Source organism: Carcharodon carcharias, chromosome 20 (assembly GCF_017639515.1).
Source record: "Carcharodon carcharias isolate sCarCar2 chromosome 20, sCarCar2.pri, whole genome shotgun sequence".
NCBI lineage: Eukaryota > Metazoa > Chordata > Chondrichthyes > Lamniformes > Lamnidae > Carcharodon > Carcharodon carcharias.
The window spans coordinates 7,416,091-7,441,491 of record NC_054486.1 but is presented as its reverse complement, the minus strand read 5'-3'; the positions used below and the strand labels follow the sequence as shown (position 1 = coordinate 7,441,491).

Sequence of the window (25,401 nt, the reverse complement as noted above, 5' to 3'; positions counted from 1 at the left end):
TGTGACAGTTGAGCATTTGCGGGTTGGGGATTTCAGAAGTGCTAAAAAATATAAGAAATAGCGTGTACGTATATAGTAAGACCACATATATGCTATACCATTATCCAAGAGAGAAAGGTTACAATTTTTAATTCTTTTGGAAAGAATTTTGTATAATGTTTTTGATTTGTGAGGTGTCACAAGCACTGTACTATAAAAAGACTTTAATAGGATCATAGAAATATCTAAATCAAATGGAGCTCTCCCAGTCCTCCATTTTATACCAAAAGAGCGAAACAGAAATAGTAACGTGGTCAGTTAGTTTATTTATTTGACTCCTATTACAGGTAAGCAACACATTAGAAATAATTAACACCTCCATATCTTTACCAGTACATTGCAGTATCAACTCATTATCAAACCACACATCTATTTCCAGATGTTATGGAAATAGATGGTTGACCAGATTCTGATTGCACAGAAACCAAAAAACATCCTTTAAAGATTATCTGCGCTGTTCAAGCCATACATTATGCCATATTCTCGCCCCTTGGCCAAGTTCTTTAATTGATAGAGTGTACAAAGTATATCAAAAGTCTAAATATTTGATGAATAATCATCCCAATTGAATCAACAAACCACAAAACTTGGGAAAATCCTCAATATGGCAGGATTGAAATATTGTAGTTCCAAACAGATAATTGTTGATAATTTACTGTCTGGGTATTTGGATCGATAGTCACTGAAGTGAATTTAATGAGTAAGGAGAGACTTATTTGTATGAATCTCCGATTATACAAATAAATACGATGGAAATTTGAAAAAAAAATGGCTGCTGACTGTCAGAAAACCTGAAAATAATGGAAAGAGTAGCAGGTTAGTTAGCATTTCTGAAGAAAAGAGATGAGTTAATGTTTCAAGGGTAAACCCATTATCAGAAATGGAAGAATTCACAGAACAGCATTTAAAAAGGGGCAGAGAAAAGGAGAAAATAAATATGCACCATCACACTCAGCAGTAATGTCATCTCTAGAAAATCTTGCTCTTTTTGCAGCCATTGATTCACTTGGTTCAAAGCTGTGAACTGGTATTCATGCAATTGGTTATTTCTTGATGAATTTGGATGTCTGTAAGATTTTTGAGTTTTAATTCTTTTAAGGAAAGGAAAAAAAGTATTGGCTTGCTGTATTAAAGTTTTACCCTGTCAGGAATTAAACATAAAAGTAAGGATTCACCTAGTTCTGTTGAAGGGTCATGAGGACTCAGAACGTCAACTCTTTTCTTCTCCGCCGATGCTGCCAGACCTGCTGAGTTTTTCCAGGTAATTCTGTTTTTGTTTTATAAAAGTAAGAATGTTATGTTCCTGTTATACAAGGCATTGGTGAGACCACATCGCACATACCGTGTGCAGTTTTTGTCTTCTTATTTAAGGAAGAATGTCAATGCGTTGGAGGCGGTTCAGAAAAAGCTTACTAGGTTGATACCTGGAATGAGTGGGTTGTCTTATGAGGAAAGGTTGGACAGATTGGGCTTGGTTCCACTGGAGTTTAGGAGAGTGAGGTCCTGAACTGACTCGACAAGGTGGGGTCACCTTTTTAGGACAAATGAGGAGAATTTTTTTTTCTGAGGGTTGTGCGACTGGAACTCTGCCTCAGAAGGTGGTGGATGCGGGGTCATTGGCTATTTTTTAAGGCAGACGTAGATGGACTCTTGTTAGGCAAAAAAATCAAAGGTTATCGGGGATAGATGGGAATGTGGAATTTGAAATACAATCAGATCAGCCATGATGTTGTTGAATAGCGGAACAGGCTCAAGTGACCTACTTCTCCTATTTTGTACACATGTTTGAGCGAAATATGCACAGAACCATAGAGAGCAGTACAGTACACGGAGATGCTCATTATACCTTGGTGTATTTCCACTCAGCTAAGAAACAGTTTATCATAAGTGAATATCATTACATATAGAGAACAGTGAAATTAGTTGGACTCCTTAAGCACAGAGCAGGCCAGTGAGGGACAATAAGTTTTTATTATTCCTTAATGATTTAAAAAGTAAGCAGAGCATGCAACTAAATGTAGAGTGTGAGATTATCTGTATGGGTGTCCTCCTACTCTGTTAGGTACCATGACCTAAGAGGGCATTGGGGACCATGGACTTCCAATGGATTGGTCCATGATGATGCTTGGCAAAGTACTGCAGTGGTTTGCCATTGCCTTTTACAGTATGACTGACCAGGAAGCTCTCCCACTCTTACCGCATGCCATCAGGCACATTGGAAGGATTTGCAGCAGGGGTGGACAACCTTTTTCTTATCACTGGCCATTCACACACACAGTCAAAACCAGTCGCAGGCCACCCACACACAAAAATCAACTTAATATTTTTTTTTAGAATACAGAAACGTTCAACTCACCCCGCTATTTTAATGCGATGGTTGAATCTGAATATTATATTGTTAAATATTATTACAGTAATTTAGCTGACGCTTTTATCCAAAGCAAATTCGTAACGATGATGATAATGCTATTTTGAAAGCACTGCTGTCATTGGTCTATATTTTTTGAAATCCTCCTCCTCTGGGCTGGATTCGGCCCATGGGCCCTCGGTTCCCCACCCCTGATTTACAAGCTGATAATCAGCCTGTTTGACCATATTGTGATCACACCTTTTGTGCCATCAAGTCCTCGAATGGGACTTGAACCTGTTAAAACAATACTAAGATGTTTTAGATCTTAGTCGAACCAGTGTGTACCTTGAGTTGGAATGATATAATGATAGTCCTGTGTAATCCTTTTGAAAGATATGCTAATTCTATGATTAGCCTAGTTAGCTGCCTTTTATCCAAAAATTGTTTTATCTATTTCTGCCATGATGGATTTTGTTAACTGAGGAGAAATTTACCAGTTGGAGAATATTTATTGAAATTCAAATGGAAATATGTTACTCATAGCACAACACTTCCATAAATGCACTGTAGTAAAAGAGATGGAACAAATTAATTGCATAATGCGTGGGGTGGGGGTGTGGAAGAGATGTAACATTTGCTGAAGAATGTGACTGTATAATTGTGCTGTAAACAAAGTAAATATAATCAGGTCCAAGATGTGGGATTTGCAGTACAACTGAAGTTATTCAGTTAGCAGGAAAAGGATCCACTTTTATTAACAAGGGGTCTCGATTTTCATTAATTCACAATTTTATTGGATTTTACATATCAATATGTACAAACTGTTGTAATATGGCACATCAAACATATACATTAAAATTAACTTCAAAAGACCTCAGTTAATACTGCAACAAAACCTGAATAAAAATTAAATGCAGAAAAGGGAATAGAGTCCCAAAGGACAATTTTAGCAAACTCAGGGTTTCAGTTGGGTAATTGCTACAATATAAAAGAATAGCAAATTGGAGTAAAATATGATTGTATGATGTCTGGTTTATTTTTTTTTCAATTAATCATCTCTTTAAGTCTTTATTATCTTATGCCGGGAAATTCATGGATATTTATGAATGGTAAAACTCCCAAAATTAAGGAAGAAGCATACTCTTTTTGAAGAGTGCTCTTGGGAATTGGATACATACTTGAAAAGGCAAAATTTGCAGGGCTATAGGGAAACAGCTAGAAGTGGGACTAATTAGAAAACTTATTCAAAGAGCTGGCACAGGCACAATGGGCCGAAACCACCCCCCCCACCCCCCCCACACCGTTCCATATGACCCTGCGAAGTTCCGTTGAAGCAAATAGAGTTGCATCTGATTATAAATACCCCGTAAAGTTTTCTTACTGTAATTTGTCAGCACGTTTCATTGTTAAACTTTGCGTGAGGTTTTTGGGAAGAGCAGTGATTCTACTACAATGTTTAGTTTTGAATGCATATATAGAATTATCCAATTAGGCATCGGTGAGATGGGCAGAGGAGAAAGAGTCCAAGCATATTAATTTTTGAGGTATCTCTGTAAGTACCATGTGCTGGTTAGCTTGCAGTAAGAATAGAGCGTACAAACATAAGAGTACACCAGCAAATAGGTCAAAGTAGGGAAAAATGGAAAAAAGACTAAATGAAAGGCTCGTTATCTGAATGTACGCAGCATTCTTAACAAGTTAGGCAAATTAATGTATAAATAAATAAAATGGGATGATCTGATATCCATTACAGAGAAATAGTTACAAGGTGACCCAGGCTGGGATCTGAATATTCAGGGGTACTTGACATTTTGGGAGGATAGGCAAAAAGGAAAAGGAAGTGGGTTAGCTTTGTTAATAAAGGATGAGATCAGTGTCGATGTGAGAAATGATCTTGACTCAAAAGATCAGGATGTAGAATCAGTTTGTGTTGGGAAAAGAAATAGCAAGGGAAAAAGTCTCTGGTGGAAGTAGATACACTGTAGGACAGAGTATAATTCAAGAAATAATAGTGTCTTGTAAGAAAGATGCTGCAATTATCATGGTTGCTTTTTTATCTTCATATAAATTAGACAAACCAAATTGGCAAAGATAACTATGAAGGTGAGTTCACAAGTATGTACTCAGGACATTCCTTAGAGCAGTACATTATGGAAACAACCAGGGAAAATCCTATTTTAGACTTGGTAATGTGTAATGAGGTGGGATTAATTAATGACCTCATAGTAAAGGATCCTCTGGGGAAGAGTGATCATAATATGATAGGATTTCACATTCAGTTTGAGGATGAGGAACTTGAGTCTTATATTTTAAAACTTTCACAAGTTCTAAGAGGGCACCTCAAGATTCTCTGCAGTTTAGAAGAATGAGAGGTGATCTCATTAAAACATACACGATTTGAAGGACCTTGACAGGGTAGACACTGAGAGGGTGTGTCCCCTAGCTGGGGAACCTAGAACATGGGGGCACAGTCTCAGGATAAGGGGACGATCATTTTGGATTGAGATGATGAAAAATTTCTTCCCTCAAAGTTTTTTTCAAATTCCTTCATGGGTTGTGGGCATCACTGGCTAGGTCAGTATTTATTGTCTACCCCTAATTTTCCCTCGAGAAGATGGTTGTGAGCCGCCTTCTTGAACCATTGCGGTCCATGTGGTGTAGATACACGCATAGTGCTGTTAGGAAGGGAGTTCCAGGATTTTGACTCATGACAGAGAAAACGTTGTGAATCTTTGGAATCCTCTACCCCAGAGGGTTGTGGGTGCACCATCATTGAATGTTTTTAAGGCTGAGATAGACAATTTTTTTTTCAATCTCAGGGAATCAAGGGATATGAGGAAGGGATGGGAAAGTGGAGTTGAAGCTGACGATCAGCCATGATGTATTGAATGGCGAAACAGGCTTGACAGAGCATATGGTCTACTCCTGTTTTTATCTCTCATATGTTTTATGCCCTCTCTCTCCCTTACCAGTAGCTGCTGGCTGCAGCTCCTACCTTGCTGGAAAGCCTTCTATTGGCACCCCCCCCCCCCCAGCTTCAAGAGCCTGCCCGCTGTCCTTGGATGGCGAGCATGCCCTGTGGACACTAATTGGCTAATCCATGCAAAATCCATGTCAGAAGACTGCTCAGGGCCAACGCTGGAGTCATGACTCAAAAAGGAACCTCCTGCTCCAGGTTATGCAGTCGAGACTGCCAGGTTGTTTTTGGCACAGAGGGAGAGATGAGGCTATTATATTTTACTACAGCTTAACCATTGCAGTGGCATGAAATCCCATCCATTGAGGGGTCTAACACCTTGGCGAAGAGTTCTTGCTGAGACATATGTGACAAAAGTAATTCTCTGGTAACATTTTGTATTAAGTATATAAAGCAGCGATTGAGTGATGTGACGCTGATAAGGCTACTGGATATTTAGCAGTGGTTATAGTCGCAGAGAAAATCACTATCAAAATGTTGGACTGTTGGATATGGAATTAATATGGATGAATTACCTACTTACTATAAAATATTATCTTTCTTCATTAGTGGCACGTTGGCCAAATACCAACAGAAAAAAACCATCAAAATTTCAGTGAAACTTCTGAAAAAAGGTGAAAATTGACCCGGATTTAGAAATTTGTGATGCAGAATTCAAAAATTTAATCTTTTATTATTGCAAAGGAATCCCATTTATATTATTCACCTCCTTTTAAGTTACTCTCTTTTCTAATGTAGTTTCCCTCATAGTTGTTACCTTTCTCTTCCCTCCATTCTCCCGGACGTAGCAGCACCTCACCCTGAATCAGCATTTGTGGTGTGTGAATGGGAATGGATGTTGGCAAACTCGTATATCCATCATTGCTGGGGAACACCCTGACTGAGACTGATCCAGCCTTAACCCCAAATCTTCAAATATGCCTTTTCCAGTGGATAAATTCAGTGGTTTGTGGTTAGGAGAACCCTGACTGATTTTTCTTCTCCTTCCCCCTTCCCCCAGCTCAATTATAGCACCATGTTATCCCAGATAAAATCACTTAATTCAGCACAGATTCTGAGAATCAAGCCTTCTTCATCTCCCAGACCAGCACCATCTGTGGAAGCATTGGAAATTCTGTATTACTGACATTTTAGCAGTCATTTTCAGCTAGATAACTAGGTTTTGTATTTAATAATACTGCTTTTCTTCCACTTGTCCCAAGTCTGTGAATGTAAACCTTTGATGCAGAATATTGATACAGGACTTTTTTGTATTAAAACGATTCAGTAATAAGGATCTTCAGATGGAACATTTTGTGGACTTATGACTGAAGCGTTCCTTCATTAATCTCCTGTTAAGATATGGCCGGAGCAAAGCTGTTTCATAAAATACTCCTGAGTCCTGGTTAATGTAGGCCTCAGGTATCTGTAATCACATCCTTAGAATTGCAAATTGCACCATTTTAAAAATGTAAATGATACAAAAGTATCACCCAGTCAGTTCAATTACAGAAAAATATACATTAAATGGCCCTTAGATCAACCATATTAGAATAATCTTGTTTTACGTGATGGAATTAGAATGCAGCTATGATAAATGATTTAAAGTCCCTATCTGGAATGAATTGAGTGTCATTGATGCATGTGCAGTCAGTACAGTTGTGCAGATGTATTTCAGGTTATTTAGCAATGTACCTGAATATGGGACAAAAAATATTCCATAAAATGAGATTTAAATGGTGTTTTCAAAAAATGTCAGCATCAAGATCATTGTAATGTTTCTCAATAAGCTGTTTGAAAAGGAAAAAAACACAGCAGACTCATTAGCCAGTTAAAATAGTGCTGAATAAATATGAATACCTTATGCTGCGCCCTAACTTGGTAACAGTGATGGATGCACGGTGGTGGGATTGGGGGGGCGGCGGGATTGGGGGGGAGGTGGCGGGATTGGGGGGGGCGGGGCAGGATGGGAGGGGCGGGATTGGGGGGGGGGCGAGATGGTGGGGGGCGGGATGGGGGGGGCGGGATGGGGGGGTGGGATGGGGAGGGGGGGCGGTGGGATGGGGGGGCGAGATGTGGGGGGTGAGATGGGGGGGCGGGATGGGGGGGTGGTTTTCATACTCTGCCGTTCAGGCAGCATCTATGAAATTTTGCAATTTTAACATCAGACCCTGCATCATTTGTTACCAGCGGGTTTCCTGCCGGGATACTGGCCTGATTGACAGGCTCGGGTCCCTGTTGGGTGGGAACAAACAAGAGGAGGTGGGAGGATGGGTTTGGTCATTGATCAGGAAGAAGAGGAAGGGGAGGTCCCTGATCCCAGTGGTCTTTGGTCATCAGTTAAAAGAGTGAGAGAAGAGTCAGTCTCTGACCGAGGTATGGTAATGGAGGGTCAGTTCCAATCTCTTAACCTGAGTCGAGGAGGGGCTGTGCGGTTGTGTGATTGCAGGCAGTTAAGCTTGGGCTGTGGGGAGCATTGCTCCTCTTGACTCACAAGCATGCCGTAAAAGACACATCTTTTCTACTCAATAGCCTTCACCTCTCTTTGGCTATTGGGTTAAACTTGAGGGCAGGTTAAGCCTGAGGCCCAGAGCCTCATTACAATATTTAAATAACCAATCCCATCCCATCTTCCATGCTCTGCCTCCATTAAAACGCCTGACTCAAACTCACATTTTGCCAGAGGTTAAACTATCCCCAGTAGTTTCAAATCGCTGACCTGTAGTCACAACCAGAAGTGACAGATGTAACACCTTTTAAGTAAATACAGAGGCAAGGCATTTATTCCTGTGCTGTGTCAGGTAAGAGAAAGTGATTAGGTTATCCTGTATGAAGTAAGTTTATTCTGGATGGTGCAATATATGAATTGGATGACTGCCATATATTTATTGCAACAATTGATCCTTTTGTATGTTGAACTAGTGTTTTCATATTTTGATTTATTTCCGCTCCTGGTTGGATTTATTATTCCATCAGAGGAAGTTTTCTTTGGCTAGACTTGGATCATGCATTAAAAGTTCAGACAGAGTGATCATAAAATATGTTAATAATTGATATTTGTCAGAATTTTTATTCATATAATAATGTCCTTTAAAGGACATTAGTGAACCAGATGGGTTTTTAAGATAATCAAGTTAGTTTCATGGTCACCAATACTGATGCTAGTTTCTTACATCAGTTTTATTTAATTGAATTTAAATACCCAGCTGTTATTGTGGGACTTGAACTCACGTCTCCTGATCATTAGTCCAATAACATAACTACAGATGCTGTCATACCCATATATGTTCAGCATGTTCTTGCTCTTGGATCTTTTATGTGAAGATTTCTGTGTGTGAAGTTATGTTACATAATTTTTCCAGAATCCTTGTGTAATATTTTCCATTTAAAAAAAAAATTTCTTCCTTTTCATTCCAATTACCCACCGTGGGCCAGATTTTCGCTAGTGAGGCAAGTCACGTGAATCCGGAAATTTCAAATCAGGACAAGTTTCAGCCTGTTTCTTTCATGTTTAAAGAGCAGGGGATTTAAAAGACATCAGACCACGACACTTAAACAGATCTTATCCGCCCTCCAAGAGTTTGGATCTACTCCATCAATTCGTAACTCCCGCAGTGCGAGTTAAGGCACTTGGACCAGCCAAATAGGTTCTGTGTGAACTTAGCACTGAGTTTAAATGGCCTTCCTGTGTTCAGCTTTCCCTCCTGTGTGAGTAACACCCCCTCCCTCCTCCCACCAGCAAAAATTGGATCTGTCAGAAATTAAGGTAGGATTTCTGCTGCTCCATCTCATAAGTAGGAGAAGCAGGGGGCTTGCTGCAAATGTATATTTGTACCCTACACAAACTGGATGCTGGGAAGGTAAGGATTGCAGCACAGACTAACTCACTATCTGATTGAAAAATTCACCAAGCCTGCTATACCTACAAAGATCTTCGATCCTTTAACATTAGCCACTAGCTCACCAACAAGCAAGGTTTATAAACAAGAGCTAGAGTAAGTTAAAATAGAGAAAGGATCTTTGCACCGGTTCCATATAGTTAACTTTATGCTTACACTGATTGGAGAAGACCACAATTTGGCAGCCGCTGAAGAAATCCAGCCCTCCTAGGGTTAAATTTGTTTCAGTGAATTCACAGATGTAGTTTCAAAGTAGATGAAAATCTCTGGAGGCAACTCTGTCTTCCCTCCCCCAATCCCCACGGCAATTTTAATATTTGTAAGTTATTATCCTGCTGAGTTTCTTTTTTAAGGAGTTTCCAGAACACTTCCTATAAATTTGTATGCAGGCTGTGTTTTTAGTGTGCATGTGTTTGAGGTGGGGGTAATAAGCAGATTAGCATTTTTACAACTGAGTTCTTTTTGAAAGAAGTGGAAACATAGAAATCCTTAGTTTTAAGCAATCTGTGTGCTTAAATAAATTAATGAAACACGGTACTTCTAGCAGAGGCAATCCGAATACCAATAATAGTTTAGGAGAATTCTGCATTTACTTTTATTGCCTAGTTGAAAAACAGCGCATATTTAAACAAATACCTAACACATTAAAAATGTACGTTATATTCTGATTGTTGATTAGTTTATGAGACTAATGCAAATGTTACTTTCTTCCTGTCAGATTTAGAGCTGCATTATGCAGTCATGTTGTATTTTTAAGGACAGATCATTGACAGTCAATTAACAAGTTTGATTGGTGTGTCATATCATTCTTTTGAACTGTTAATAGTATGTTAATAACATTCTTTCCTTTGTGCTATCCCATTTGTGGTTTCTCAGTAGCACAGCTATTTTTTTATTCCAACCAATCTAAAATAAATCCTAAATAATAGATTATTAAGCACCTGTCTGATGCAGCTTGGGGAGATTTTTTCTGCATTGGGAGTTCACAGTGAATCCCTTTGATATTGAAATTAAGGAGTGATAGCCTTTTTATTCAAATCATAACTTCTTTTGATGGTAGCTTGTTAAGAAATATTCAGTGAAAGTCTGACCTTATCTGGTTTCCTGTGGAACAGAACTCTGATGCTGTCTGAAGGTTCATAAATGGAATGCCAATGACAATTTGTTGTTGTCGTTTTGCTGCCTCAGCCCTCGGTTGCGGGTAGTTGATGTACAGCTCTCACTTTACCAAATAACCCTTCCAAGTAAATGATCTTCTGATTGATCTGATGGTTTCAAAGCACTAGGTTCTCATTTATGGTTTGCAGTCATAGTAATTTAAGCTTGTACTGTTGCTCTGAAAAATGCATCAAAGTTGACAGCCAAACTTGACAGACAGGCACAGTATCATGGGAAACGTGATATGGGAAGCAGACTTCTTCTGCACCCATGTAGTGTGCAGTGCTCTACTACTGGAATCGCAAGGAAGTGCTGAATAGCTGCACGTAATAATCAATTTGCACATACTGCAGATTGGAAAAAAAACATGGTCTTCATTATTTTAGTTTGAAAAAGGCTTGAAACTGTTTTAGCCTGTAATGCTTTTGTGATGTAATGTTGCTGTGATACAGTTTCCTCATCAGCTTGGAAATATGGCATTAAACTGCAGTAAATTGATGGGGACTTCCTCTTTATTCGAAGATGAATTCAGTCCTTGGCATTTCTTGTTCAGTTTAGGTTTTAATCTATTTGTTGGAAATAAATGAAACCTTGCTCCATTACCCTGAAATTGTGCTTTTTGTACAGAAGGGACAATCTTTAATTTGCTAGACCAAGTTTGGTGCTTTCAAAGTTTATTGTCAAGTATTTCAGCACTAATTATGGGCTCATAAGCCTCAACTGCTGTTTGGTACATTGTTTTCAACAAAGTTATTTGCAAATTAACCAAAGCTGCTGCTGTTGTTTTTCAAGTTGATTTAATATACCAAAAACTGCATGAAATAAAAATTTCACAGACCCTGTTTTTCCACAAGTAATTGGCCGTCATTCACAAGCAAATATGATATCCTTCCTTCAGCATTCTGAAACCTGATTAATACCAACTTCACATGAAGGGAGGGTTTCAGCTTTGTGCATTTCAGTTGCCACTTAAGTCCTCTTCGTGCTTGGGGGAGAGGGAAAGCATTTGAATTTGTCACTTTCTGTATGTTTCATGTTCCCTACACAGAGTTGTCAAAAATTTTCAGTAATGCAGGTTACCACATGGACTGCAGTGGTTCAAGAATGCAGCTCGTCACCACCTTCTCAAAACAGTTCAGAATGGGCACCAGAGCATCACCCATGTCGCGTGAAAGAATAAATAACGGTTACTATCAGGATACTGTTGGATCGGTGACCCCATATAACCTTTTCCCTGTTTGAATAGGCAGAATGCAAATTACATCGATCATGCTTCATTTCAGAAGTTGGAGCAGCTCCAGTATCAGCCAATGTGCCATTTGGCATGGAGTATAATCTTTGTGAACCAAGGCAAATGGAGATTAATGAACCCCAAGTTGGATGGATCTTTATTTCCAGCTTGCCTGGAAACTTCCACCAATATGCAAATAACAGAGCCTTGAATTTTCCTCATTCAATTTTTCTAGAATTGGAAGCCAGACATTTCCAATTCCAAAATGGTCCCAAGATTATGTATAACTGCAACAATCTCTTTTTAACAAAATAAATCATCTTTAGACCTGATGGTCCCTGTTCCGCTCAGTTGAAATCTGTAATGAAGCATGATTTTTCCAAAAGTTTCTCATTTTAAAATTAGCTCATTTTAGTTCTAATCATTTTCCTCTTGACAAAATGTCTCCCCCCTCCCATCCTCTCCTGAAGTCACTGATTCTGTGCTGGTTTCACAGGAGCCAGTACTCGTAAGATCCCTTGTGCAGATGATCATTCTTATAGCCTCAGAAATCAGCCTCAGAACACAGCTGTACTGTAGGAGAACATTACATCCAAGTCCCTCCCTAATTGAGTGCTGTTGAGGCTAATTGTAGTGTCCTGTGCCTACGGCTGATATCAGTCAGCTCAGCACAGACTCGGGTATCAAAACTGGAAGCACCTTGCTGCTTTCAAACTGTGATCAATGCAAGTGATTTTTCTCAACCAAAGTCATTAGTGCCTCTCTGCGTATGATTATATACATATATGAAAAATAAATTTTACTGAAACATGTACATGCAACACTGTTGCAAGGTTTTATGGTATTTTTGCACCTTTTTAATTTTTTTTTCTGTACCATTTTTATTTACTGAATGATAGCCAATGAAAGATCTGAAAGATGTATCAAAACTGTATGTACCTAAAATACCAAAGTGTGCTTTAAGTGAATGTGAATGATGCACTCCTCAGTTCATGTATACCTGACACTTGGGACTAAATCTATTTAGATGAATTGGAAAGCCGACAGTAAACTGCTTGATGGTTAAGATCAATGAATGCATTGACAAAGGTTTACCATCTTACTTTAGTGACCATTATTTCAGATTATATAAGACATCAACTTTAAATTGATTAAAATGGTTTATCTTAGAAATAAATATGGCATTCCAGAGTTCGTTCTTTTCTGATTGACCTGAATTATCAATCTGTTGGTTAACAGCAATGAATCAATTTGGAAATACCAAAACAACCATGATAGTTCTAAGTCAGCCTCATCTGTGGTCCATGACCCGCCCGTTAAACATGAAAAATAGAAGCACGCTAAAAGGAATCACCTGTGAGTTCTCATGCATCACTCATAATTCTATCTACTCAATCATACTTTCCATCTCTTGCCTCAAAACCTCTCCTTCAAGCCCAGCGTTTTTTTCATCTCCTGTTCACTTTCATATCTGTTTTTCAGTGGCTCTGCCCTCAGACCCTCCCCAGCTGCTCCTGCTGCCCAAATACCTCAAACCCGCCGTCTTCCTTGGGCCATGGGATGATTGGTGGCAAAGAAGTTGGAGGCATGTGAAACCCCATAAGATAGAGCCCAGCTCTCTCACTGCCTGCAAGCTTTATTGCAAGACATTCACTGAAGACTGAAACCCCATTACCAACATCAAAAAGTAGTTTCTATTGAACATTAGAACAGTAACAGATTGTTATAAAGTGACTAATAAACTTAAAAAAAACTTGAGTATTGCTGAAAAAAGTGGACAAATCTCCAGGTCTGGATGATTTGTGTCCCAGACTGCTGAGGGAGGCAAGAGAGGAGATCGCAGGGGCTCTGACCCAAATTTTTAATTCCTCTCTGGCCACGGGAGAACAACTAATGTGGTTCCGCTAATTAAGAAGGGTTGTAGAGATAAGCCAGGGAACTACAGGCCAGTGAGTCTCATCAGTGGTAGGGAAACTATTGGAGAAAATTCTGAAGGAGAGAATCTACCTCCATTTGGGAGGCAAGGTTTGATCAGGGATAGTCAGCATGGCTTTGTCAGAGGGAGGTCATGCCTAACAAATTTGATTGAATTTTTTGAGGAAGTGACCAGGTGTGTAGATGAGGGTAGTGCTGTTGATGTAGTTTATATGGATTTCAGCAAAGCCTTTGACAAGATCCCACATGGAGATTTATAAAGAAGGCAAATGTACATGGGATACAGGGTAATTTGATAAGGTGGATTAAAAATTGGCTTAGTTGCAAGAGACAGAGGGTGATGACAGAACAATGCTTTCGTGGCTGGAAGCCAGTGTCCAGTGGCATACCACAGAGATCTGTGTTGGGTCCCCTATTATTCATCATTTATATAAACGACATAGATGACTATGTGGGGGGTAGGATTAGTAAGTTTGTGGATGACACAAATATTGGCTGGGTGGTTAACAGTGATGTTGAGTGTCTTGGACTACGGGAAGGTATAGATGGGATGGTCAAATGGGCAAATAAGTGGCAGATGGAATTTAACCCTGAAAAGTGTGAAGTGATACACTTTGGAAGGAGTAATTTGACAAGGAAGTATGTAATGAACGGCATGACACTAAGAAGTTCTGAGAAACAAAGGGACCTTGGCGTGTGTGTCCATAGATCTCTGAAGGCGAAGGGGCATGTTAGTGGGGCGGTGAAAAAGGCATATGGGACACTTGCCTTTATCATTCGAGGCATAGATTACAAAAGTAGGAGGTCATGTTGGAGTTATATAGAACCTTGGTGAGGCCACAGCTGGAGTACTGTGTGCAGTTCTGGTCACCACATTATAGGAAGGATGTGATTGCACTGGAGGGGGTGCAGAGGAGATTCACCAGGATGTTGCCTGGGATGAAACATTTAAGTTATGAAGAGAGGTTGGATAGACTTGGGTTGTTTTCGTTGGAACAGAGAAAACTGAGGGGCGACCTGATCAAGGTGCACAAGATTATGAGGGGTGGGGACAGGGTAGATAAGGAGCAGCTGTTCCCCTTAGTTGAAGGGTCAGTCACAAGGGGACACAAGTTCAAGGTGAGGGGCAGGAGGTTTAGGGGGAATTTGAGGAAAAACCTTTTTACCCAGAGGGTGGTGAGGGTCTGGAATGCATTGCCTGGGAGGGTGGTGGAGGCGGGTTGCCTCACATCCTTTAAAAAGTACCTGGATGATCACTTGGCACATCATAACATTCAAGGCTATGGGCTAAGTGCTGGTAAATGGGATTAGGTAGGTAGGTCAGGTGTTTCTCACGTGTTGGTGCAGACTCGATGGGCCGAAGGGCCTCTTCTGCACTGTGATTCTGTGAAAAAAGGCATTATGTCAAAGTTTTTTGTCTTGCACTCATCAGGACCAATGTCAGAGGAAGCAACAACTTTATGCTGTATGAGAAGAGAGTGCTGATTGGTTGGCAAGTAGACTCTGAATGGTAGAGGCATTGCCACAGAGAATGCACCAGTTAATGTCTCTGAAGAAGAGTCCTATGAACTTGAAACGTTAACCCTGTTTCTCTCTCCACAGATGCTGCCAGACCTGCTGGGTTTTTCCAGTATTTTTTGTTTTTTTTGCTCTTGTGATCATCCTGATGAGTGCAAGACGAAAATCTTTGACAAAATGTCTTTTTTCAGCAATACTCAAGTTCTGTGCTACCAGACGACTATTAATAAAATTTAGCTATCAGAGATGCGATTAAAACCTGATCCTACTCAAGACTTCATAAAACAACTTTTATTTGTTGATAAGTTCTAAAGCTGTGGGCTATTCTTTCCAAAAAGAAAACCCCTCGATATACCAAAGGTGATACAGATTTGGAACTATTCTTCTTGCAACTTGAGGGAAAAATGCACCTTTGTGTGGATGGAGATGAACTGTGTCATATGATTTGAACTGCAATTTAAGCAACTTATACTGAGGTATTGCTACCTTTTTTTGTTAAATCATGTCTATCTTGTTTTGTATTACTTGCCAGCACTTTACACTATCATCCACCTGATCCTGCACCCATTTGTTTTCCTATGCAGGAATTTTAAGTTTGCTATAAATGAGCAGCCTTGCTTTCTTGGCAATGGGGCAACCGATATTTGGCACAGGTTGTGCATCATGTCCCCAAGTGCTTTTACCAGCATAACATGGGCTTGTGTCAGGAGCCAAATGATGTAAAACTTAACTGCACAGTAGACCCATTTTAATTGTTTAACTTTCAATGTACTAAACTTTAAGATTACTATATATTGTTGATGGCACTAACTCTGGTTCACTTATAGTGGCTAAAACTGGCCCTTAGAGCTTACCACCAAAGTAAAGAACTCCATTTAGCAGCATAAATGCTGGGAGCCCAACTCATGCCTTCAATCTAAGCAAGCACTGATGTAAAAATAAACATCACAGCTGAAGAATGGCAACATGGGTGAAATACTCAAGGGCACTTATGGAACTGTACTCAAGCTAGGAGACACCATCTTCAACAAAGAGGAGAAATAAATGTAGAAAAATTGCTGAGGAAAAGAAATCCAAATTAATCTTAAGATTACTTGTAATTTGTTGTAAATTATTAAAAGAACAATCAGCAGCTTACGCACTTAAGATATTTTTAACATGGTAAAACATCAAAGCTCCCTCAGAGTTGCTGGAGGCTGCTGAGGTGGGTTGCAGGAACTCCGACAAATGAGGCATTTGAACTGAGGTGCCCAAAAGTGGGGTGGAGAGTTAGGTTTTTGGATGGCTTTTATAAGTTGTAAAAAAAAAGTAACAAGGCAGAAAGAGTTTGGAAAGAACTCTAGAGGACTGAGCCATGATACTTGAAGGTAGTGGAGTGATAGAAACACAAATCATCCAGAATCAGGACAACAGAAGTCATGTGGCTGGAGGAGATTGCAGAGGCAGAGTGCAAGAGGGATAACATGCTGAAATTTGTAAAGCAATGGATTTAACATGTTATGTAATGGGAACATGAAGCAAGGATAGAGATAATCGGTGAGAAGGTAGGACACGACAATGTTCGAGATAAGTTAGAATTTGTGTAGAGCGCAGTTTGGGAATCTAGTGGTGAGAATGTTGGAAAAAGTCAAAGCTGAAAGTAGTGAACGGATGAGGGTTTCAGCAGGGGTGATGGTCAGGAAGACAGGAATGGGTGGAGGGGAATATCTTTTTCTCAGATGTTGACATTTATGTAGTTTGGCACTCTAACATAGTAAAGTATGGAATCTGGGGGGAAAAAAAACATTGCTTTTGTTTGAATTCACAGGAATGAATATATTATTACTGAGGGAAAAAATAGTTCTTGGAGGGTAATGGCATTTAATTTGGAGGTTCTCGTTTATATTGAATTATGCAGTCAGGATCTGCTTTTCTCCTGTTCTCCAGATATTTCTTCTTGTTCATAATAATTACTTGCACTTAGCACAAATGTCCTGCTTACTGCAGCCCTAAATAATTTTTCTGTAGGGACAATGCTATAATAAATCAAATTAATTTGAAGATGTTCTTTGACTGTAAACCTCTGTTTGGTAAAAACGTATTGCCCAGGTTACACATTTTATGATGCTTTCAATTCACACTGTAAATATACACTTGTGTTTAATGTTCTCTTCGTCTTCTAATTGTCAGACGTTTTGTGGCAGAAAATTCTCATTAATATTTCACTGGTAATTTGTGGCAAATTAATAAAGTGTTGAACACATACAAAGATAAAACAATATCTGATAATTTCATAAATGCCTTGAAAACAGAACAATAAATTTTCTTTTCAGAATTCTCACCTTCATCTTAAAATGCTAATTTATGGAGATTTTTATATATCTGTAAAATTGATGGACATTAAATTGTAATTTATATTCAGTACATTTAGACATGCTCAAGAACTTAAAAAAAAAACATTTTTATTGTGTCTAACACTGCTTTTCACTTCTATGATATGTCTTCTGGTTTTATTCAATTATTAACTCTTCTGTTGTGTCTCAACTTTCTTGGGTCCACATACTTGTCTGTCTCTTCTTTCTGATGTTGCATTCAGCCAGTCACTGGGTATCCGACATACAGTCTTTGATGTCTACACTTCCTTTATTGCTGCTTGAATGTCTGCACCAAGCTTGAGTTGTCCAGTCAGACAGTTGGAGATAATAGAATTGTCTATTTTCAGATGGACAGTGTTTAGTGCAGCATGTTCATACCATTGCAGGCATTTAAATGCCGAGTCTATCAGCAAGGGCTGGTACAGCACGGCCTGTGAAGGGGCACAGTAACTCTGACAGCAAGATCCGGATTTCCACGTTTAACTGCGCCTGTGTGTACTTTGCTGTCAGATTTCCTTCACAATGTTGCTTAGGGATGATAACCTCACAGGTATCCTATCGCATAGGCTAAAGCTATTCATTAATTTACTAGTAAGTGTTGAAGATCTATATATAAAAATGATCTCCTTTGCATGCCCCTTCTAGTTTTCCTTTCCTTACTCAAATCACTTACTGGATGCATGAAGTTTCATTTCTGAAGGTAGTAAATTGTTCTTAGAGATTTTTTACATTTACATTTTTTTCTTTATTTTCTTTTCTGTCCCTTTTCTCCCTCTTGATCCAATTTTTTCCTCTCTTTATTTCTCTGTACGTAATTTGCCTCTAATTCACCCTATTTCCATCTCCATTGCTCTTCTCTATCCTTAACTCTCATTGATTAAGGAGATAGACTGTTGGTCCTGTCATTCATCAAGGTCCCTGATGGCTCGTTGACCTTGCCACACTGTTATCAGCTCGCACTTCCAGCAATAAGAAACCCTATTGTCAGTAAAGACCAGGATTTGAATTCAGGTTTTCAGTTTTATGATCCAATGTCTCTATAGTGAGAGCTACTCAGCTCTACTCAACTGTCCTAAAATAAATTATTTAATGCAATAGGTCCACAAAACAAAATGGAAAATATAACAAGTATGAAGCTCTGATTATTCATTTTACTATAATATATTTGGTTAAAATAGATAAAGGTGCACCTTCATTGACTTGTGTAAATAGCAAACATTTAGACACTGAAGATAAAATGCTTGGTTTAGTAAAACAGTTCTCTGAAAGCTGAGTGGATGAAGGTTTTTGCAAATTGAGGCTTTTTAATGAAAAACATGATTTGATTTTCACAAGCTTCAACAACGACAGCCTAATTAAAACCATATTACCCAAGAGCTGCGGAAACTAGTTGTTTGATTATACTAATTATTAATATCTGAATTTCAAGCTATTGAATGAATATAATTATAGTTTGCTTTTCATTTACTAAATTTAGTCTTTTAAGTGGAGCACAGACATTCAAGAAATATTCAATTTATGGCTCTCTGGCTTTACGTAGGATAGACATCTTGTGAATTGTAATTTTGATCACTGTTTATTCTGGTTCTGTGATTGCCTTTATAGAATAGGAAAAATTAAAATAAATGGTCGTATTTGCAACAATTAAGACACTAATTGAACCTGAAGAGCTGGGATTATTTACCAGTGAGGCTACAAATTTAACATCCCTAATCTTGTTATGAAAAGATTTTCTATCTGCGTATATCAATGGGTTCTTAAGCCTGAGGTTCTAATTGATCCAGCCATTGAGGTCTACCCTAAGGTCATAAGGTCACATGGCTTTGCAAAAGCCAGCAATTAGCACATTGTCACTTGTGATTATTTACATTGGCAGCATCTTGTAAGCAAGTATTTGACTGACAGGTCAGCAGGTCAATGGGCCTTCTCTGAACCTGTGACCTATTGGGATAGCAGGGATAACCCAAACAGCTTGCAGCATTAATAAGACAAGTTTTAATATATTACAGGTTAAACCATACCCTTCAAAAACATGTGTTTTAAGCATGTCATTCTGGAAGAGATCACTTTCTTTTAAAAAAAGTCAACCAACAAAGCTTTGTTGCAAATGTCTGGAATGGTTAGTGATCACCAACATATAGAATATCCCTTGGGTGTGATTTGTATCATTACATTTTCCCTGTACAAAGTTCTATTTTAGAAACAACATCAAATTTCAGAGCTGCAGGAATCCAGAGGAGTTTATTTCTCTGCTCAGGTCAAATCACTGAAACCTGGGTTTCGTTTTAAATTGGATCACAGGACATTGTTTACAGTATGAATGTTGAGGAAGAGAAGAAGGGAGGAGAGGCCATGATGGAGAGAGGTCATAGGGCAGAACAAGGGAACAGGAAGATATCAGAAGTGGAAAATAGGTTCTGCTTGTTAGAAGTTTGCTTACAGAAGCTAAATCAAGTAGATAATAAATTGGATGTTTAATTTTTTTTCTTTCAAAGAATGTGGGTATTGCTGGCAAGACCAGCATTTGTTTCCCATCCCCAATCACCCTTGAACTGAGTGGCTTGCTAGACCATTTCTAAGGGCAGTTACCAGTCAACCACATTGACCAGGTAAGGGTGGCAGATTTCCTTCCCTAAGGGACATTTGTGAACCAGATGGGTTTTACGACAATCGATGATTGTTTCATGGTCACCATTACTGAGACTAGCTTTCAATTCCAGATTTATTAAGTTAATTTAAATTCCACCAGCTGTCATGGTGGGGATTTGAACCAATGGCCCCAAAGCATTATCCTGGGCGTCTGGATTACTAGTCCCATGACATTACCACGACAACACCATCTCCCTGTAGTTAATTCACAATAACCAAAATCTACTTTCACGTTCAACATCATTTATTTCAAACTCAAAGCTGTTGCCACTCCAGGTATATTGCATATTTGTACAGTCCTATTAACATTGGTAGGCTCCAGAGTAGAAATTATACTAGGTAAAAATGTGCACCCACTGCCCATGACCTGTGTCCCTTTTAGCAGCTTTAGTAGCAACAATCTATACCGAACCATTTCTCAAAGCACAACTCAGTTTTCAAACGATCAGTGCTGTATATCACAAGTCAATGAGGCAATTAGTGAGGTTTGTGTTCCTAAAACAGCTAATAGGGAAAGCAGGTTAGCAGCAGCAATATTTCTTTGATTGCAGCAGCTAGTGTTTATCAGTCCTGTTTGTGAAACTGTTCCTTGATGTAAACACTAATATTTCACATTGGCATTGCTTCTGGATACTCAGAACTCCAGGTCCAGAGTTATACATAGCACACAATTGCATGTTGTGAGAGGCAAAAAATAAAGTTAAAGGAGACAGGAAGGAGGGAAAAGGGATTTAACAGCAACTTTGTGGTAAAGGACCCTTTCGACATAAAAAGAGCAAAATACGGCAGATACTGGAAAACTGAAATAAAATTGGAGGAAGGATTTAGACCAGAATTGTCTACAGACATGTATTTTTTTTGAAGAATGCTGTCTCTGCTGCTGCTAGTCTCCAATGTTTTCTGTTTTTTATCATGTAAAGCTCCAGTGTCAGCAAGCTCAAACTCCTGCATTTAGATCCAGTGCTCTCTACTCCACCCCAATTATGTTGTGAAATAATAGTCTCAGAAAAGCACCACCTGCTGCATGTGTAATATTTCCAACTTGCTGCACCAACTATCCTGTGGCTTCTCTGAGCGAGATGGCTAGTTTTATATTGTGAAGCCAAGCTCACTCGGGACTAGATTGAAATTGCCCAAACGTATCCGACAGGGAAGATGTGCTTCTCGCTAGTTTGCGCTGGATTTGAGCCCAGACCGTTTCATGAAAAGTCTGTATCTATTACAAAGTATTCTTAGCACAGACACAGGTCATTCGGCCTCAGGCGTCCATGACACTGTTGATGCTTCACCCGAATCTCCTCCCACACTACTTCATTTAACCCTATCAGCATATCTTTCTATTCCTTTCTTCCTCATTTGCTCATCTAGCATCTCAATGAATGCATCAATGCTATTCATCTCGGCTGCTAACGGGAACCACGTCCTAACCACACTCTTGTCTCCTGAATTCCCTTTTGGATTTATTAGTGACAATCTTATATTTATGGCTTCTAGTTCTATATCTATGCTATCTGCCAAACCTTTCCATAATCTTGAAGATATTTATTTGGTTACCCTTCGGTCTTCTCTTTTCTAGAGAAAAGGTCCCCTAGCCTGTTCAATCTCTCATGCTAGGTGTGACCTTTCAGTTCTTGTATCATACTGGCGAATCTTCCCACTTTTTCCAGTGCCTCTGTATCTTTTATATAATATGGAGACCAGAACTATACATAGTGCTCCAAAATTGAGGCCCAGCAAGCTTAATGTGACTATTATGTACTATTGTAATGTACATAATATAATGTACTATTAATGCTATCCCCCTAAATTAACCCCAGCACATTGAGCCACCGATTCTGTAGCTAACGTAACTTAAAACCTCACTTCATGTAATGTGTGCATTCAACTCCTGCTCCTTTCATAATTTGTGCAACTTATTTCAGTTTAATCAACAGAGTGCAGTGATATATTTAAACAAACCACTGCAAATGGAGCGGATGAAAACCATTACTTCATATTATCTAAAATAAGCCTAAAGTACAAAGTTTTGAGAATTTAGATTTTTCTTTTATACAAATATAACTGTCAGTAACACATTAGTTAATTTAAAAAGTTGTTGAGAAATTTCTCTAGCACTCTCTTTCTTTCTTAACTCATGATGCTCATTTTATCTTCCTGAGTTCTTTCTCAGGCTGTCATTCTTCGGGTTTACACATTTACTCCACAACATTTAGGGTTTTTTTTAACTTGCATCTAAGTAGCAAAGGGAAGTTATTGAAAAAAATTAATGTGAAGAATTTACTTCACATATTCTTACATTCCAGAGGGTTCATCTTCCCAAGTCTTAGGAACTAAATAAAATTATGCTTTTATCTCAATCTAAGTGTTCCTGCTTTCTTTACCTGTGTTAAAGTGTTTCTCCTAAAATGGTATAAATATTTTAATTTTTTCAATGGAATAAAGTTGATGTACTTCCATCTTAGACATCTACCACATATCACCTTGTCCTTGAGATGTACCTCCTGCTGCCGTGACCTATTCCCAACAAACAGCAAAATACACAACATCCTTTCCTGGCCCTTATGTTAGCTGATATTGTTAATGGTTCTCTCTGTTCTGGTACTGTGCTCACCCTTGACCCCTTTGCTTTTGCAAATTACCACCCTGTCTTCAAACTCCCTTTTTTCTCCAGTCTTTGAACATATTGTCAACTCCCAAATCCACACCCACAACTTTCTCACGACTCCATTTTGAATCCCGCCAATCAGGTTGCTGCCTATGGCAAAGCATTGAAACCGCCCTTGTCAAAGTCACAAACAACATCCATGGTAAACAATCCCTCTTCATCATCCTTGACCTTTATACAACCTTTGTCTTGGTTTGCCACACCATCTTCTACCAATGCCTGCCCTCCTTCATCCGGTTGGGTAGAACTGTCCTCACCTGGTTCCATTCTTACTAGTCAAGTCGTAACCATAGAATCATCTGCAGTGGCTTCTCTTCCCACTCCCACACCATTATCTCTGCTCAACCAAGGAATTATCCTTGGCCCTCCCCACTATTTCTCATCTGCATGCTTCCCTTAGCGAAATCACCTGAAAACATGTCAGGATCCACACACATGCTGATGACATCCAGATTTACCTCAGCCCTTCTGATTTGTCACATTTTCCATAGCTATCCATAGCTAACTAAAGAAGATAAGGATAGTATTAAATTTAAATAAAAAATGTACAATACTATGAAGATTAGTGGTAGGTCAAAATATTGGACAGATATTAGAAACCAGTAAAGAATGGCTAAAAAAATGAGGAGGGAGAAATTATAGTATGAGAGCTAGAAGTATAAAAACAGATAGTAAGAGTTTCTATCAATATTTAAAAAGGAGTAGAGTAACTAAAGTGAGCGTTCGTCCCTTAGATTGGGGAACCAATAATGGAAAATAAGGAAATGGCAGAAGCTTTGAACAGGTTGTTGTTTCTGTCTTCACTGTAGAAGGCACAAAAATCATCCCAAGAATACTTGAAAATCAAGAGATAAAAGAAAGGGAGCAACTTAAAACAATCATACTCGCTAGGGAAAAGTTACTGGGAAAATAATTAAATCTAAAAGCTGACAAGTTACAGGATCTAATGGTCGCCATCCTAGGGTCTTAAAAGAGGTAACTACAGAGATAGTAGATGCATTGGTTGTGATCTCCCAAAATTCCCTAGATTTGCAAAAAGTCCCAATGCACTGTAAAATTGCAAATGTAGCACCACTGTTCAAGAAAGGAGGGAGACATAAAGCAGGAAACTAAAGGCCAGTTAATCTACCATCTGTCACAGGGAAAATGCTAGAATCCATTATTAAGGAGGTTATAGCAGGACATTTTAGAAAATCATGATGCAATCAGGCAGAGTCAACATGGTTTTTTGAAAGGGCAAGCATGTTTGACTTATTAGAGTCCTTAGAGAAAGTAACAAGCAAAGTGGATAAAGGGAACCTGTGGATGTGGTGTACTTAGATTTCCAAAAGGCATGAAAAAGGTGGCTGACAAGGTATGGGAAGTGCTCAACATAGTCCAACATCTCTCCTTCAACATACATAGGAGGTGATATATATATATGGTATGTGTATATATATATATATATATATATATATATATATATGTATGTGTGTGTGTGTGTATATACATATATAAATATGAGTTTTGTTTTGGCAACATTCAAGGACAGGATCAATGACACATAAGAGGACGAGAGAAATTCCATCAGCAGTGCCTCTGTTGCATCCTCCAGATTCAATGGGAGAACCATCGAACAAATGCTAGTGTCTTCTTTGCCCTCAAGATTAGGACAAAACTCCTGTAAAATCAACTTTAATGGACTGGCCACTGTGTCCCGATGGTGGAAAACCGGTTCTCGTGTTCTTAGCTCTCAAATGGCAAACATTCCGAGGAAGAAGCCCTCAGTGCTTGAAACTCAGCAGCATTGACATTAATGGCTGGGAGCAGCTTGGTACCAGTCATTCAGAATGGTGACAACTTGTCCATTAAGCTGCATAACGCTTTGAGTCCCAACACCTTAATGTCCCAACACGCAGAGCGTGGGCAGTGAAGGAAAGGAAGCAAATCCTGCACTCTGACCCCACTACCTCCTAGGACATCCTGCCCCATGTGTCCAAAGCTCAGCGGTCTGTTCAGTCTCATGAAGACACATGGGTGAACCCCGTGACCCTGAGTAGAGGTCATCGTCAAATTGAGGGACAGCTGAAAACAATGAACCTCTAAGCTCTGGAATTCTCTCCTGAAACCCCTCTGTCTCTTTTTTCTCTCTCCTTTTTTAAGATGCTCTTTAAAACTTACCCTCTGACCAACTTTTTGGTCATCTGTTCTACGGATGAGGTTTCCTAAGCAATGTGAAGGCCGCTTGGCCTTTTTGCCTGCCCGCCATCCGTTAGGTTGGACAAGCAGCGTTAACAATGACATTAATTCTCCCTTATTGGCCTTAATAGGCCCTTTATATATCAGCGGGTGCGCAGCTGACTCTGGCACGCGGCCGACAAATTAGATATTGTGGGACTGTGCGGTGACGTTGGGATGCACGCCCGATGTCATTTTACTCATCGGCGTGTCGGGCCCAAGTCACAGCGGCAATTGAAAAACCCTGCCCATAATCTCAGACCTCACCCTTGATGCTGATCACCAAGATCATAACAGTTCCTCGTCTCAACACCTCAACATTCACACCTCATCCTCATAAACAAAATTCACCTGTTTATGTTCTTTAAATAAAAAAATGAGGAACTTTGCACAAATTAGTTGATATTGCTAAGCCAAGCTGTCAAAGAAA

At 39.2% G+C, this 25,401-nt stretch overlaps 1 protein-coding gene across 2 annotated transcripts in view; it reads left to right on the top strand.

The window, feature by feature from the left end:
• The window catches only part of dph6 (diphthamine biosynthesis 6), a 230,290-nt gene that overhangs the window by 151,509 nt on the left and 53,380 nt on the right, over positions 1-25,401 (top strand). The gene's annotated exons all lie outside the window — the stretch shown is intronic.